This window comes from Anser anser (assembly GCF_964211835.1).
Source record: "Anser anser genome assembly, chromosome: 11".
Lineage (NCBI taxonomy): Eukaryota > Metazoa > Chordata > Aves > Anseriformes > Anatidae > Anser > Anser anser.
The window spans coordinates 24,500,591-24,518,134 of record NC_139732.1 but is presented as its reverse complement, the minus strand read 5'-3'; the positions used below and the strand labels follow the sequence as shown (position 1 = coordinate 24,518,134).

At 51.9% G+C, this 17,544-nt stretch overlaps 1 protein-coding gene across 1 annotated transcript in view; it reads right to left on the bottom strand.

Annotated features, from left to right (window-relative positions):
• Window positions 1-1,683: 1,683 nt before the first annotated feature.
• LOC310879932 (uncharacterized protein) overlaps window positions 1,684-17,544 on the bottom strand; it is a 51,699-nt gene continuing 35,838 nt past the window's right edge. Inside the window, exons 21-49 of the mRNA XM_083794992.1 lie at window positions 17,357-17,411; window positions 16,905-17,005; window positions 15,565-15,675; window positions 15,394-15,446; window positions 15,264-15,311; window positions 15,109-15,159; window positions 14,886-15,022; window positions 14,631-14,752; window positions 14,344-14,512; window positions 14,207-14,260; window positions 14,012-14,106; window positions 12,743-12,854; window positions 12,570-12,622; window positions 12,084-12,318; window positions 11,820-11,907; window positions 8,647-8,846; window positions 8,411-8,545; window positions 8,277-8,327; window positions 8,088-8,147; window positions 7,938-7,985; window positions 7,474-7,840; window positions 6,650-6,849; window positions 6,476-6,539; window positions 6,281-6,335; window positions 4,476-5,929; window positions 4,126-4,355; window positions 3,817-4,051; window positions 3,553-3,640; window positions 1,684-2,069 (exon numbers count right to left, since the gene is read on the bottom strand). The gene's annotated coding sequence lies outside the window, so the exon portion shown is untranslated. The remainder of the gene's footprint in view (window positions 2,070-3,552; window positions 3,641-3,816; window positions 4,052-4,125; window positions 4,356-4,475; window positions 5,930-6,280; window positions 6,336-6,475; window positions 6,540-6,649; window positions 6,850-7,473; window positions 7,841-7,937; window positions 7,986-8,087; window positions 8,148-8,276; window positions 8,328-8,410; window positions 8,546-8,646; window positions 8,847-11,819; window positions 11,908-12,083; window positions 12,319-12,569; window positions 12,623-12,742; window positions 12,855-14,011; window positions 14,107-14,206; window positions 14,261-14,343; window positions 14,513-14,630; window positions 14,753-14,885; window positions 15,023-15,108; window positions 15,160-15,263; window positions 15,312-15,393; window positions 15,447-15,564; window positions 15,676-16,904; window positions 17,006-17,356; window positions 17,412-17,544) is intronic.

Sequence of the window (17,544 nt, the reverse complement as noted above, 5' to 3'; positions counted from 1 at the left end):
GGGGGGACACAAACGATTTTGGGGGGGACACAAACGATTTTAGAGTCCCCCACCCTCCTCTTTTGGGTTCCCCCCTAATATTAAAAGTTCTTCCGCCCAATTTTGGGGGACCCCACAATTTTGACGTTCCTTCCCCTAACTTGGGGCTTCAACCCTTCAATTTTGGGGGGAGCTCCCCCCCTCTTATTTTGGCCTTCCTCCCTAATATTAGGCCTAACCCCTAAGAACCCTGACCCCTAACCCTACGGCAACCACGGATCTAACCCTAACCCCTACCCCAACAAACCCTAGAAACCCTAACCCTAAAAACCCTTACAGCCCTAACCCGATAAGATTTACCACACTAAACCCCTGAAGACTGCTCTAGGGGGGCCACATTCAATTCTGGAATTTCACACTTCCATTTAAGTCTTCTTCCCCCCCAATTTGGGGGTCCACCCACCCAATTTTGGGGGGTCCTCCCCTAATTGGGGGGGACACAACCGATTTTGGGGGTCCCCCCAATTGTAGAGTCCCCCACCCTCCTTTTTTGGGTTCCCCCCTAATATTAAGAGTTCTTCTGCCCAATTTTGAGGGACCCCACAATTTTGACGTTCCTTCCCCTAACTTTGGGCTTCAACCCTTCAATTTTGGGGGGAGCTCCCCCCCTCTTATTTTGGCCTTCCTCCCTAATATTAGGCCTAGCCCCTAAGAACCTTGACCCCTAACCCTACGGCAACCATGGATCTAACCCTAACCCCTACCCCAACAAACCCTAGAAACCCTAACCCTAAAAACCCTTACAGCCCTAACCCGATAAAATTTACCACACTAAACCCCTGAAGACTGCTCTGGGGGAGTCCACATCCAATTCTGGAATTTCACACTTCCATTTAAGTCTTCTTCCCCCCAATTTGGGGGTTCACCCACCCAATTCTGGGGGTTCCTCCCCTAATTGGGGGGGACACAACCAATTTTGGGGGGGACACAACCAATTTTGGGGGTCCCCCACCCTCGTTTTTTGGGTTTCCCCCTAATACTAAGAGTTCTTCCGCACAATTTTGGGGGACCCCACAATTTTGACGTTCCTTCCCCTAACTTGGGGCTTCAACCCTTCAATTTTGGGGGGCTCCCACCCTCTTAGTTTGGCCTTCCACCCTAATATTGGGCCTAACCCCTAAGAACCCTGACCCCTAACACTACGGCTCCCACAGATCTAACCCTAACCCCTACCCCAACAAACCCTAGAAACCCTAACCCTAAAAACCCTTACAGTCCTAACCCGATAAAATTTACCACACTAGACCTACGCCTAAAAGCCCTAACCCTAAAAATTAAGACCCTCTAAACCCTAACCCAAAAAGTAAAGATTCTCAAAGCCCTAACCCTGGAGACCCTAACCTTAAAAAAAACATTAAGACCTTAAAACCCTAACCCTAAATACCTGACCATAACTAAAACCCTAAGACCCTAACCCTAAAAACCCTATCAACACTAAAACCACAAAATACTTTAAAACCTTAACACACTAACCCCCAAACCCTAACCCTTATACCTCCAGCCCTAACAACCTTAAAATCCTAACCCTAAACCCTGAAAACCCTAACCCTGAAACCCAACCCTAGTGCCTTAGCCCTGAAACCTTAAAACCCTAACACCTTGTTAGAAACACTCTGTAACCAGTAACATAGGCTCAGGCAAGAATCTCAGTGAAGTAGCATTTTTATTCACGATTGCAATGGCAGGCGTCCCACAAACTACCTACTAGTTCCATAACACAGTTTATATAAATTTTTTTTTCCTCTCGGTGACCAGGACCCTCCCCAGTTTCCCCATTGACTGGGTAATCCAAGTTCACGATCTACCCGGTGCTTCACTGAAAATACACAGCTGCTGGCCTGTTACAAGTCAATTTTCTCTTTTCCTTGACTGTTTTCCTCTTTGAGGTGGTAATGTTTCTTACACCGTGATTTCCAACCAATTGCTCTAAGGATTCTGGTTGTCTGCATTTCACAAGGTTGTCTGGTAAGCTTTCTTCTCACTGCAAGCATATCTCGATACCACCTTCCTTCCCTCTAAACAATGTAACTCTGTGCAAAAACATTTTTATTCCCACCACCTTGATCCCCTTACCCTAAAATCCTTATTCCCTTCAACCCTAACAACTCTAACCACAACCCTAACCCTTCATATCAACCCCCCGACGCTAATGACACTGACTAATGATCCAAACCCCAAACTGCCCCAACCCCAGGAAACCGACAAAGAAACTGACATGAAGCTGAAAACTACAAAAAAGGCAAAACCCTGGATACAGACCCCAAATCACAAACACGCGACCAAAATGCTACAGAAAAGCCCCAGATGCAGGCCCCAAGCACTACAGCTAGGCCCCAGAAGCTCTAGACACATCCCAAAGCCAAAATGCAAGCCCCAAACGCTACAGAAAAGCCCCCAAACACCAGACGCAGGCTGCAGAAGTCTACAAGCGGGCCACGACCCACCCCCAGACGCAGGCCCCAAAGGTGTACAAGCAACTCACAACCCTCCCCAGAGGCACACCCCAAAGGTGTACAAACAGCCCCAAACCCCCAAGACCCAGACCCCTACAGCATAGAAGCAGCTCCCAACCCCATCCCCCAAGGCACATGCCCCAACCCCCCCCAAGGCAGGCCCCAAAGGTGTACAAGCAACTCGCTCCCCACGCTCCCTCCCCAGAGGCAGGCCCCAAAGGTGTACAACCAGCACCCGACCCCCCCCCAGATGCAAGCCCCAAAGGTGCACAAGGCAGCTCCAAACCTCCCCCCCAACCCAGGAGTCCAGTGTACGAGCAGCTCTCAACCCCTCCCCAACGCAGGCTCCTATATTGTACAACCAGCTCTGAACCCCCCCACTCCCCAGACACAGGCACCAAGACCCCGCAGAGAAGGCCCCAAGGGTGTGCAAGCAGCTCCCAACCACCCCCCCCGAGGCAAGCCCCAAAGCCGCATACAGGGAAGCCCCTAGCGTGTACAAGCAACTCACAACCCCTCCCAACTGCAGGCCCCAAAAGCGTAGAAGCAGCTCCCAACTCCCCAAACGTAGGCACCTACAGTGGACAAGCACCTCTCAACCACCCCCCAGCTGCAGACCCCAAAGCTGTACAAGCAGCTACAAACCATGCCCAAGGCAGGACCCTGCAGTGTACAAGCAGCTCTCACCCCCCCCCAGATACAAGTCCCAAAGGTGGACAAGCAGCTCCCAACCCCCTCCAGATGCAAGTCCCAAAGATGTACAAGCAGCTCCCAACCCACTTCAGATGTAGATCCCTACATTGTACAAGCAGCTCCCAACCCCCACAGATACAGATCCCTACATTGTAGGAGCAGCTTCCAACCCCCCCAGATGCAGGCCCTGACCCCACCCCCCAAAACACAGTCCCCAAAGGTGTACAAGCAGCTCCACAACCCCCCCAAGACACAGGCCCCAAAAGCCTAAACATATGCCAAGCAAGTACTAATGCAGGTGCCAAACGCTACAGACAGGCCCAAAAGCACAGGCACACGCCCCAGATGCTCGAGGCCGAGATGTAACTTGGCTTTCTGAATTACTGGAAAGCGGCTTTCCTTCTCAGCGAGGTGTGCGCAGGCTAGACAGGATGGGGCTTCAGGCACCTCTTCACCTGTGGAAACACACTGCCATCAGGCACTGCCATGCCAGACAAGCTTTTTCTGTTAAAACACCCTTCTCAGATGCCCCGCGGCATTTCAGTGACCTGCTTTGCTCCGATTCTAAAGACTAGTGTCACAGCCCACCTTGCCTGTGGCACCTGACCAACAGAAGAGAAAGCAACCATACCGTTTGGAAACCGTCACTGCACGTGCCGCTCCTTGATGCTCTGTAACCTCTTCTCAAATCCTCAGCCACGTCTGTGTAGAGCCTGCCATGACACCTTCAAAGCAAGATGGATACCCTTCGCAGTCACCTTGCGCAACTTGGCCATTCTGCTCCACTGCTCCACTCACGACCAGCCTGCCCTTCTCGTGCTGCTCTTCAGAGTGCAGCTTGGCCCCTCTGAGTCTGTGCGAGGCACCTGCGAAAGAAAAAGAAAAGCACAGGCCGCGGCAGCATCCAAAGCCGCAGCACAGCTAGGACAGGTACTCTCACCTGCTCCCTTACTCTGCCCCCTCACCTGCCCTCGAGGCAGATGCTTCCATCTGCTCTCTTAAGCCAGCTACAACACCTCTGGAATATAAACAGGACTTTAACTGTATTTTGTGTAGTTAAGTAACTGCAGTGACAACCGCACCCCTAAAATAACTGCTACATCTGTTCATCGCTCACCTTGCCAAAACCAGCTCTGGTCGTGAAGTCCCAGGTTGTACGCTGTGTTTCAGCTTTAACAAATGAAAACAGTCAGAAGATAATCATTCAGATGCCAGCATTAGCACCCATCCCTCAACAACACAAGGGACCCCATGGCTAATTTTATCATTTCAAAACAGCAGCCCCCTTACCTCAGCACCTGGAAAGTAGATCAAGCCAGTCACCGGGTTGCCTACCGAGTCCTTGACAGTTCCAAAAGGAGCTCTTTCCTGTGACCAGTTCCTCCTAAGGTTTACCCCTCTACTGGGGAGGGGAACGAAATACATACAAAAAATCAAAACCCCGTATCTGCGAGCTTTCAAGATTCAATGACAGACCTCTCCTCTAGCACTATTCAAGCACTATGCAAACAGCTGCTCGCAAGCAGCTCAAGTCTCCCCCTCCACATTTGCCAAACACCACAGAGATGACTCTGTGCCAGCTGCCCTTCAGTACGTGCCCAGAGGCAGACCGGATGTCTTTGCCAAAACAGTCCGGACAATGTATTAGTACACCGCCACGTTAGCTACCATCACTAACTGCCAGGCAGGACAGCTCCAGGCCAAACACACACACACAGGCACGCTACAAACATTACGAACAAAACACAGAACACAAGGCGCAAAAAAAAAGAGGACTCCCAGAGGGAAGCCATACAGCGACAGCAAGTCAGAACAGGTGCTCTGCAGCAGACCCAAGGAGAGACTCAAATGTCACGACATGCGACTGGAAGCAACTGCCAGAACTGGGATGATGGAGGCATAAAAAGCCTGCCTTCAAGGCAAGAGACCAGAAGGATGGGGAGTGCAAACCCCAGAAGAAAAATGCTTCGGAAATGAACTCCCAAGACAAAGCTCCTGATGAAGCAACATAACTTCCGCAACAGCGAGGATGGAAACAGATGCCATCTGAAACAGAATATGATGCACAAGACCTGAAACACATCTGCGCTTCAGGCTGTGACTGCAAGACAAGAAGTGCTCAGATGAGCCCTACGATGATGAAACAAGCATTTAGGACCTTTGGTGTGGCTAACAAGTTGCCCATCTAATCCGTCCAGTGGAAAAAGGCAATGAGGATATCAAGACCTGAGGAGCGCGTAACATATGATGATCGCATCAAGAAACATTTGATACAAAAAAAATTACATGCACAGAAGAAATGATCTCTTTAAGCTCCCACTGCGAGACAAGAAATGCTCAGCTTCCGTTTGAGCATCAGCATTATTCCAGTGAGGTCAAGTGTTCAACACCCTCAGGACGGCTTCCCCAGGGCCTGCCAAGCACCAGGAGCAACAGCACAGCACAGACAACACAGAACACAGACACCAAGCTAGAACTGCCCTGCCTGGCACGTGCTCAAGCCCTACCTGACAGAATCCCACACCCCCACACACTGTCTGACCGTGATCAATCCTAAAAGGCCCCATCCACAGCAATGACTTAAAAGCACAGACCCTCGCCCTATGTGTGCATTCAAAACCCGAAAGCAAACATAGCACTTGCACCCCAACTTAGCTTGGGAATGACGGGAGGCAGGTTCCATCCTCATCAAGGAACACGAAGGCTAGCCAGGACATTGCTTCCGGCACGAGGCTCCTCTTCACCTGCAGAAATAAAGTGCCATCGGGCACTGGCACACCAGCCAAACTTCTTCCAGTGAAACACCCACCTCAAAAACAAAACAGTAGTCCACTGACCTGCTCTGCTACTGAAGTCAGATAGACCAACTCCAGACAACTGCCCGCCTTCCCCTGCCAACCACCCCCAAACACACAGTATTTGCCCCTGGACTTAATTCTCAGGGGTCACAATCCATCCTCAAGGTGGACCACAGAGGCCAACTAGGATGTTCCCAGTATCTTCTTCGTCCCTGGAAAAGAGGAGTCACCCAGAGGTGGGACCAATAGACTACCAAACCAAAACCAATGCCCTTTTCCCAACTTTTCTCCACTCACCTTCCCGATCCAGGCTCAGCACTTCCATTTACTGTGCTGAGCCAAGGTCACGTGGCTTAGACCAAGGAGAAAAAACAAACAAAAATGACAATCCACAAAACAGTCTATACCCACTCCTCTTCTTTCCTCCCCTACCCCAACAGCCAAGAAGCCCCAGACCCACGTTCCCCAACCCAGTACCACCGCTTCGCTCACCTAACATCCCAAGGAGATGCATCACCCTCGTGCCTCATTCAAGTGTCCGTGCCCATGCCCTGGGCTACAAGAAACAAAAAGAGGAGGTCATATCCGTGATGGACACGCAAACAGTACAGCTCCTTGCAGAGGACTCAAACACAGAGACGAGAGCCAGAAAAAAAAAAAACACACCCTCAGGTCCACAAATACCAAAAGGCCATGAATGCACAGCAGCCCCAACAGGGGTAATCACAGACTTCTCCTTTACAGATGAGAACGGTGACCCTGCTCAGTCTCTCCGTAATACTGCACTTATGCGGTCAAGCCGCTTCTGATGCATACTGAAGCTCCTTGTGAAGCCTCTGGACAGTTATGCAAATGACTTGATATACCTAGAGATTAAAAGATAACTCAAAAAAAAAAAGGAACCGTACCCCACCATTTCCCAAAAACAAGTTAGCCAGCAACACCTCCTAAGCACACCTCTATTACGTGAATTCCAAGCACTTAAAAACTAGAAGGCTGCAACGTCTAAAGACTCTACAGCCACACAAACCACAGGCAAAAGCTCCAAAAATAAAACAAACTGTCCCTAACCCTGAAAAAGACTACCCCTTACACGCCTACTGCTGCTCTTTTCAGACACATGCTTACACAGGGAGCTTCGATGATACTTATCTCCTAAACCCTGCTCCATCACTTTGCCACCAAGGTTATAACTTTCATAATATTTGCCTTAATTCTGCAGAAATCATAACGGACCCAGAACCACAAAGTAAATACACAAAGTAACACTGCCATCCTATCCGTAAACACGCTATAACAATTACTCACCTGAAGAAGAGCTGCATGCAATACAGGCACCTATTACTAGATTGGTTTACTCTAACAGATCCTACTAGCTGTTACCTCACAAAGATGGGCGTACCGGTCTCTACTTGGAAACGCATCAGTCCATAGACTCTTAACCACCTAAAGAAACCTGCAACTCACTGAAGGAAAAACAAAGCACTTACCCCAAAGTGCAGCCCAGGCAGAATGAGCTCTCTGATGGGATGCCTGTGACTCAGTGACCACCAGGCACTGCCTGGAACCCAAAGCCAATCACCTGGGAAAGGGGAGGGGCAAAGCACAAAGTAGAAAGAGGAGAAGCAACACCTGTGGTTTATGTATCTATTTATATGGCTTAGCTCAACAGCATGCAGGGTGCAGACAAGAGAACTGGGTTGTTTCTAGAAGCAACAATCCCCATGTTTTGGCTTCAGCTTTGAATATTGAAAGCTTTTCTCCTCTACAACTCCTGTCTCAGGAACCAAACAGCATTCCAGTGACCTGCTTTGCTCCTATTCCAAGGACTATCACAGCCCACCTTGCCTGTGGCACCTGATAAACAGAACAGAAAGCAACCACAGCAGCAAAAGCCACTGCACCCTCAGGACAGTTACCCTCATCCCCTCCTTTACCTCAGCTGCTTACCTACCCCACGTGGCAGATGCTTCCACCCGTTCTCTGAAGCCACCTAGAGCACCTCCAAAAGAGAAACTGGAATTTTACTCTATTGGATGTAGTTAAAAAAATTGCAGCGACAGCCGCACCCCAAAAATAACAGCTACCTCTGTTCATCACTCACCAGAGTCACTCCAGAGGTAGCTCGGGTCGTGACGTCCTGTACTGCACACTGCGTTTCAGCCTGAACAAACGAAAACACAGTCAGAAGACAAACATTCAGCTGACAGCATTAGCACCCATCCCTCAACAACAGAAGTCACCCCATATTTAATGTTTTCGTTTCAAAACAGCAGTCCACTTGCCTCTGTACCTGCAAGTTAGATCCAAGCTCGAAAGGAACGGCCACCATCACCCATGCCACCTGGGAACACAGAAGGACAAAATGACCACTGTGCTTGCAAGCGACCACCTGCCACATTGCTCCTCTGTCCCAAACAGCCTCACCTCAGACCCTCAGAGGGAAACACCTGAATGTCTTCCCTTCGCTTCAGATAAGGGATCACCAGGCTGATAGAACTCTCACCTTCCCTCACTGCTCCGTGACACGGGGATTTCCCTGTCCAAGACTGCACGAAGCCCCTGCAGAGACGAGAGAAAAGCACACCATGAGGCACCTCACAGCCACAGCGTACCTGCTGCAATACCTCTCTCTTCCCAGCTCCTTTACTTCAGCTCCTCACCAGCTCTGAGATTCTTCGCTTCAGTTTCCCCATTGACTGGGTAATCCAGGTTCACAATCTATCCGGTACTTCACTGAAAATACACAGCTGCTGGCCTGTTACAAGTCAATTTTCTTTTTTCCTTGACTGTTTTCCTCTTTGAGGTGGTAATGTTTCTTACACCGTGATTTCCAACCAATTGCTCTAAGGATTCTGGTTGTCTGCATTTCACAAGGTTGTCTGGTAAGCTTTCTTATCACTGCAAGCATATCTCAACACCACCTTCCTTCCCTCTAAACAATGTAACTCTGTGCAAAAACATTTTTATTCCCACAACCTTGATCCCCTTACCCTAAAATCCTTATTCCCTTTAACCCTAACGACTCTAACCACAACCCTAACCCTTCATATCAACCCCCCGACGCTAATGACACTGACTAATGATCCAAACCCCAAACCCCAGGCAACCCACAAAGAAACTGACACAAAGCTGAAAACTACAAAAAAGGCAAAACCCTGGATACAGACCCCAAATCACAAACACGCGACCAAAATGCTACAGAAAAGCCCCAGATGCAGGCCCCAAGCACTACAGCTAGGCCCCAGAAGCTCAAGACACATCCCAAAGCCAAAATGCAAGCCCCAAACGCTACAGAAAAGCCCCCAAACACCAGACACCCTCCCCAGAGGCACGCCCCAAAGGTGTACAAACAGCCCCAACCTCCCAAGACCCAGACCCCTACAGCGTAGAAGCAGCTCCCAACCACCCCCCCCCCCCCCAAGGCAGGCCCTAACAGTGTGCAAGCAGCTCCCACCCCCCCCAGACGCAGGCCCCAAAGGTGTACAAGCAGCTCACAACCACCCCCCCAGAGGCAGGCCCCAACCCCCTCCAGATGCAAGCCCGAAAGGTGTACAACCAGCTCCAACCCCCCCCCCCACCAAGACGCAGGCCCCAAGCCCCCCCAGACACAGGCCCCAAAGGTGTACAAGCAACTCCCCACCCTCCCTCCCCAGAGGCAGGCCCCAAAGGTGTACAACCAGCACCCGACCCCCCCCACATACAAGCCCCAAACGTGTACAAGCAGCTCCAAACCTCCCCCCCAACCCAGGCGTCCAGTGTACGAGCAGCTCCCACCCCCCCCCCCCCAACGCAGGCTCCTATACTGTACAACCAGCTCTGAACCCCCCCCACTCCCCAGACACAGGCACCAAGCCCCCACAGAGGCAGGCCCCGAGGGTGCACAAGCAGCTCCAAACCTCCCCCCCCCAACCCAGGCTTCCAGTGTACGAGCAGCTCCCAACCCCCCCCCCAACGCAGGCTCCTACACTACAACCAGCTCTGAACCCCCCCCACAGACTCACCAGACGCAGGCACCAAGCCCCCGCAGAGGCAGGCCCCAAGGGTGTGCAAGCAGCTCCCAAGCCCCCCCCCCCCCGAGAGGCAGGCCCCAAAGCCCCATAGAGGGAAGCCCCTAGCGTGTACAAGCAACTCACAACCCTCCCCAGAGGCACGCCCCAAAGCTGTAAAAACAGCCCCAACCCCCCAAGACCCAGACCCCTACAGCATAAAAGCAGCTCCCAACCCCACCCCCAAGGCACATGCCCCAACCCCCCCCCCCAAGGCAGGCCCTAGCAGTGTACAAGCAGCTCCCAACCCCCTCCAGATGCAAGCCCGAAAGATGTACAAGCAGCTCCCAACCCCCCCCCAGATGCAAGTCCCAAAGGTGCACAAGCAGCTCCAAACCTCCCTCCCCAACCCAGGCGTCCAGTGTACGAGCAGCTCCCAACCCCCCCCCCCCCAACGCAGGCTTCTTTACTGTACAACCAGCTCTGAACCCCCCCACTCCCCAGACACAGGCACCAAGCCCCCGCAGAGGCAGTCCCCGAGGGTGCACAAGCAGCTCCAAACCTCCACCCCCCCAACCCAGGCTTCCAGTGTACGAGCAGCTCCCAACCCCCCACCAACGCAGGCTCCTACGCTACAACCAGCTCTGAACCCCGTCCCCCACACTCACCAGACGCAGGCACCAAGCCCCCGCAGAGGCAGGCACCAAGGGTGTGCAAGCAGCTCCCAACCCCCCCCCCCCCCCCCGAGAGGCAGGCCCCAAAGCCCCATAGAGGGAAGCCCCTAGCGTGTACAAGCAACTCACAACCCTCCCCAGAGGCACGCCCCAAAGCTGTAAAAACAGCCCCAACCCCCCAAGACCCAGACCCCTACAGCGTAGAAGCAGCTCCCAACCCCACCCCCAAGGCACATGTCCCAACCCCCCCCCCCAAGGCAGGCACTAACAGTGTACAAGCAGCTCCCAACCCCCCCCCCCAAGAGGCAAGCCCCAAAGGTGCACAAGCAGCTCCAAACCTCCCCCCCCCAACCCAGGCTTCCAGTGTACGAGCAGCTCCCAACCCCCCCCCCAACGCAGGCTCCTATATTGTACAACCAGCTCTGAACCCCCCCGCTCCCCAGACACAGGCACCAAGCCCCCGCAGAGGCAGGCCCCAAGGGTGTGCAAGCAGCTCACAACAACCCCCCCCCCCCCAGAGGCAGGCCCCAAAGCCCCATAGAGGGAAGCCCCTAGCATGTACAAGCAACTCACAACCCCTCCCAGCTGCAGACCCCAAAGCTGTACAAGCAGCTACAAACCATGTCCAAGGCAGGACCCTGCAGTGTACAAGCAGCTCCCAACTCCCCCCCCAGATACAAGTCCCAAAGATGTACAAGCAGCTCCCAACCCCCCCCAGATGCAAGTCCCAAAGGTGGACAAGCAGCTCCCAACCCCCCCCAGATGCAAGTCCCAAAGGTGGACAAGCAGCTCCCAACCCCCTCCAGATGCAGATCCCTGCATTGTACAAGCAGCTCCCAACACCCACCCCCAAACGCAAGCCCATACTGTGTACAAGCAGCTCCCAACCCCCCCAGATACAGATCCCTACATTGTAGGAGCAGCTTCCAACCCCCCCAGATGCAGGCCCTGACCCCCCCAGACACAGTCCCCAAAGGTGTTCAAGCAACTCCCACCCCCGCCCCCCCCCAGATGCAAGCCCCAAAGGTGTACAAGCAGCTCCACAACCCCCCCAAGACACAGGCCCCAAAAGCCTAAACATATGCCAAGCAAGTACTAATGCAGGTGCCAAATGCTACAGACAGGCCCAAAAGCACAGGCACACGCCCCAGATGCTCGAGGCCGAGATGTAACTTGGCTTTCTGAATTACTGGAAAGCGGCTTTCCTTCTCAGCGAGGTGTGCGCAGGCTAGACAGGATGGGGCTTCAGGCACCTCTTCACCTGTGGAAACACACTGCCATCAGGCACTGCCATGCCAGACAAGCTTTTTCTGTTAAAACACCCTTCTCAGATGCCCCGCGGCATTCAAGTGACCTGCTTTGCTCCGATTCTAAAGACTAGTGTCACAGCCCACCTTGCCTGTGGCACCTGACCAACAGAAGAGAAAGCAACCATACCGTTTGGAAACCGTCACTGCACGTGCCGCTCCTTGATGCTCTGTAACCTCTTCTCAAATCCTCAGCCACTTCTGTGTAGAGCCTGCCATGACACCTGCAAAGCAAGATGGATACCCTTCGCAGTCACCTTGCGCAACTTGGCCATTCTGCTCCACTGCTCCACTCACGACCAGCCTGCCCTTCTCGTGCTGTTCTTCAGAGTGCAGCTTGGCCCCTCTGAGTCTGTGCGAGGCACCTGCGAAAGAAAAAGAAAAGCACAGGCCGCGGCAGCATCCAAAGCCGCAGCACAGCTAGGACAGGTACTCTCACCTGCTCCCTTACTCTGCCCCCTCACCTGCCCTCGAGGCAGATGCTTCCATCTGCTCTCTTAAGCCAGCTACAACACCTCTGGAATATAAACAGGACTTTAACTGTATTTTGTGTAGTTAAGTAACTGCAGTGACAACCGCACCCCTAAAATAACTGCTACATCTGTTCATCGCTCACCTTGCCAAAACCAGCTCTGGTCGTGAAGTCCCAGGTTGTACGCTGTGTTTCAGCTTTAACAAATGAAAACAGTCAGAAGATAATCATTCAGATGCCAGCATTAGCACCCATCCCTCAACAACACAAGGGACCCCATGGCTAATTTTATCATTTCAAAACAGCAGCCCCCTTACCTCAGCACCTAGAAAGTAGATCAAGCCAGTCACCGGGTTGCCTACCGAGTCCTTGACAGTTCCAAAAGGAGCTCTTTCCTGTGACCAGTTCCTCCTAAGGTTTACCCCTCTACTGGGGAGGGGAACGAAATACATACAAAAAATCAAAACCCCGTATCTGCGAGCTTTCAAGATTCAATGACAGACCTCTCCTCTAGCACTATTCAAGCACTATGCAAACAGCTGCTCGCAAGCAGCTCAGGTCTCCCCCTCCACATTTGCCAAACACCACAGAGATGACTCTGTGCCAGCTGCCCTTCAGTACGTGCCCAGAGGCAGACCGGATGTCTTTGCCAAAACACTCCGGACAATGTATTAGTACACCGATGGACCGCCACGTTAGTTACCATCACTAACTGCCAGGCAGGACAGCTCCAGGCCAAACACACACACACAGGCACGCTACAAACGTTACGAACAAAACACAGAACACAAGGCACAAAAAAAAAGAGGACTCAAAGAGGGAAGCCCTACAGCTAGTCAGAACAGGTGCTCTGCAGCAGACCCAAGGAGAGATTCAAGTGTCACGACATGCGACTGGAAGCAACTGCCAGAACTGGGATGATGGAGGCATAAAAAGCCTGCCTTTAAGACAAGAGACCAGAAGGATGGGGAGTGCAAACCCCAGAAGAAATCTCTTAGGAAATGAATTCCCAAGCAAGAGCTCCTGATGCGACCCAGATGACTTCTGCAAGAGTGAGGATGGAAACAGATGCCATCTGAAACCGAATATGATGCACAAGACCTGAAACACATCGGCGCTTTAAGCTGCGACTGCAATACAAGAAGTGCTCTGATCAGACCCATGATGACAAAACAAGCATTTAGGACCTTTGGTACGGCTAACAAGTTGCCTTTCCAGTCTGTCCAGTGCAAAAAGCAATGAGGATATCAAGACCTGAGGAGCACGTAAAATATGATGATCACATCAAGAAACATTTGACACAAAGACCCGAGGAGTGCATGACACAGAACACACACTGCAGAAGCAGCACTACAAGACAAATAAACAGATGGGAACTGTCCTGCCTGGCACATACACTCACACTACAAAATACCCCCTGCTCCTTCTATTAGCCTGGTGACCCAGCCTCAAGCAGCCTGAAGGTGACGCAGCCTCAACCACCCTCACAGTGCCACCAAGTATATTCAGCCGGCTGGCTCCATGCTGCTCCGGCTCCCAGCTCCCATCAGCCACACCACATATGCAAATACCAGGTGCCCCTCAACTTAGCTCTCAGATTGCTGGATGGTAAATTCCCTCCACCTCAAGAAATGCACAGACACTGAGAGACATCTGAGTCCATGGCCAGGCTCATCATCATCTGCAAAAACAGCGTACCAGCATTCACTAGCACACCGGCCCTGATGCCCACCTCCTCCGCAATACTGACTACCACTGAAGCAACATACGGTTGTGCTCACCCGTTCCTCTCTGAGTCCAAGCTCCAACAGCACAGCCAGTATCACCCACACCACCTGGGAAAACAAAGGGATAAAATGATCGTTGTGTTCTCAAGTAATCACCCACCACACTGCACCTCTATCCCACCCAGCCTCACCTCAGACCCTCAGCAGATTCTGAGGAAGGCCTGCTGCAGCACCTGCTAAACCAGGGGAAACACTTCAAGGACTTGCCTTAGGGGGACCTTGCTTAGGGACACTGACTGGGCTGACGACCCTCTCGCCTTTCCTCAGCACTCCACAATGTGGGGATTCACCTCTCCAAGGCTGCAAGAAGCACCCACAAAAGAAAAAAAAGAAAAGGCAGATCCTCAGGCATCTCACAGGCACAGCCTACCTGCTGCAATACCTCTCTTTCACTAGCTCTTTTTCTTCAGCTGCTCACATGCTCGAACTCGGCCGGGCCAGCACCACAGACTGGTGGTGCTTTCCACACTGCTGGAAAGCAGGCTTTATTCTCAAGGCACGTGCAGGCTAGATGAGATGGGGCTCCAGGCACCTCTTCACCTGTGGAAACACACTGCCATCAGACACCGCCATGCCAGACAAACTTTTCCTGTTCAAACACCCTTCTCAAATGCCCTGCGGCATTCCAGTGACCTGCTTTGCTCCCATTCTAAAGACTGATGTCACAGCCCACCTTGCCTGTGGCACCTGATCAACAGAAGAGAAAGCAACCGCAGCGCTTGGAAACCATCCCTGCACGTGCTGCTCCTTGTCACTCTCCGGCCTCATCTCAAATCCTCAGCCACTTCTGTGTAGAGCCTGCCATGGCACCTGCAAAGCAAGACAGAGACCTTTCATAGTCACCTCGTGCTACTTGGCCATTCCGCTCCAACCCAGCTCATGACCAGCCCCCCTACTTAAGCAGCTCTTCAGAATGCAGTTTGCTCCTTTGAGCCTGTGCGAGACACCTGTGAAAGAGGAAGAAAAGCATAGGCTAAGGCAGCATCCAAATCCGCAGCACAGCTAGGACAGTTACTCTCATCTGCTGCCTTACCTCTACCCGCTTACCTACCCCGAGGCAGATGCTTCCATCTGCCCTCTTAAGCCAGCTACAACACCTCTAAAACAGAATAGAGGGGTCACTTAGAGTGACAGTGACAACCGCAACCCAACTTTAACTGCTCCATTTGTTCATCGCTCACCTTGCCAGAGGCAGCTCTGGGTGTGACGTCCCAGGTTGTACGCTGTGTTTCAGCTTTAACAAATGAAAACATAGAAGGTAATCATTCAGCTGCCAGCATTAGCACCCATCCCTCAACAACACAAGGGACCCCATTTCCAATGTTATTGTATCAAAACAGCAGACAACTTGCCTCAGCACCTGGAAAGTAGATCAAGCCAGTCACTGGGTTGCCTACCAAGTCCTTGACAGTTCCAAAAGGAGCTCTTTCCTTTGACCGGTTCCTCCTAAGGTTTATCTAGGACTGGAGAAAAATAAAAACACTCCACATCTGCGAGCTTTCAAGATTCAATGACAGACCTCTCCTCTAGCACTACTCAAGCACTATGCAAACAGCTGCTCGCAAGCAGCTCAGGTCTCCCCCTCCACATTTGCCAAACACCACAGAGATGACTCTGTGCCAGCTGCCCTTCAGTACGTGCCCAGAGGCAGACCAGATGTCTTTGCCAAAACAGTCCGGACAATGTATTAGTACACCGATGGACCGCCACGTTAGTTACCATCACTAACTGCCAGGCAGGACAGCTCCAGGCCAAACACACACACACAGGCACGCTACAAACATTACGAACAAAACACAGAACACAAGGCGCAAAAAAAAAGGACTCCCAGAGGGAAGCCATACAGCGACAGCAAGTCAGAACAGGTGCTCTGCAGCAGACCCAAGGAGAGACTCAAATGTCACTACATGCGACTGGAAGCAACTGCCAGAACTGGGATGACGGAGGCATAAAAAGCCTGCCTTCAAGGCAAGAGACCAGAAGGATGGGGAGTGCAAACCCCAGAAGAAAAATGCTTCGGAAATGAACTCCCAAGACAGAGCTCCTGATGAAGCCCACATGACTTCCACAACAGCGAGGATGGAAACAGATGCCATCTGAAACCAAATATGATGCACAAGACCTGAAACACATCTGCGCTTTAAGCTGCGACTGCAAGACAAGAAGTGCTCAGATCAGCCCTACGATGATGAAACAAGCATTTAGGACCTTTGGTGTGGCTAACAAGTTGCCCATCTAATCCGTCCAGTGGAAAAAGGCAATGAGGATATCAAGACCTGAGGAGCGCGTAACATATGATAATCACATCAAGAAACATTTGATACAAAAAAATTACACGCACAGAAGAAATGATCTCTTTAAGCTCCCACTGCAAGACAAGAAATGCTCAGCTTCCGTTTGAGCATCAGCATTATTCCAGTGAGGTCAAGTGTTCAACACCCTCAGGACGGCTTCCCCAGGGCCTGCCAAGCACCAGGAGCAACAGCACAGCACAGACAACACAGAACACAGACACCAAGCTGGAACTGCCCTGCCTGGCACATGCTCAAGCCCTACCTGACAGAATCTCACACCCCCACACACTGTCTGACTGTGATCAATCCTAAAAGGCCCCATCCACAGTAATGACTTAAAAGCACAGACCCTCGCCCTATGTGTGCATTCAAAACCCGAAAGCAAACATAGCACTTGCCCCACAACTTAGCTTGGGAATGACGGGAGGCAGGTTCCATCCTCATCAAGGAACACGAAGGCTAGCCAGGACATTGCTTCCGGCACGAGGCTCCTCTTCACCTGCAGAAATAAAGTGCCATCGGGCACTGGCACACCAGCCAAACTTCTTCTAGTGAAACACCCACCTCAAAAACAAAACAGTAGTCCACTGACCTGCTCTGCTACTGAAGTCAGATAGACCAACTCCAGACAACTGCCCGCCTTCCTCTGCCAACCACCCCCAAACACACAGTATTTGCCCCTGGACTTAATTCTCAGGGGTCACAATCCATCCTCAAGGTGGACCACAGAGGCCAACTAGGATGTCCCCACTATCTTCTTCGTCCCCGGAAAAGAGGAGTCACCCAGAGGTGGGACCAATAGACTACCAGATCAAAAACAATGCCCTTTTCCCAACTGTACTCCACTCACCTTCCCGATCCAGGCTTAGCGCTTCCATTTACTGTACTGAGCCAAGGTCACGTAGCTTAGACCAAGGAGAAAGAACAAACAAAAATGACAATCCACAAAACAGTCTATACCCACTCCTCTTCTTTCTTCCCCTACCCCAACAGCCAAGAAGCCACAGACCGACGTTCCCCAACCCAGTACCACCGCTT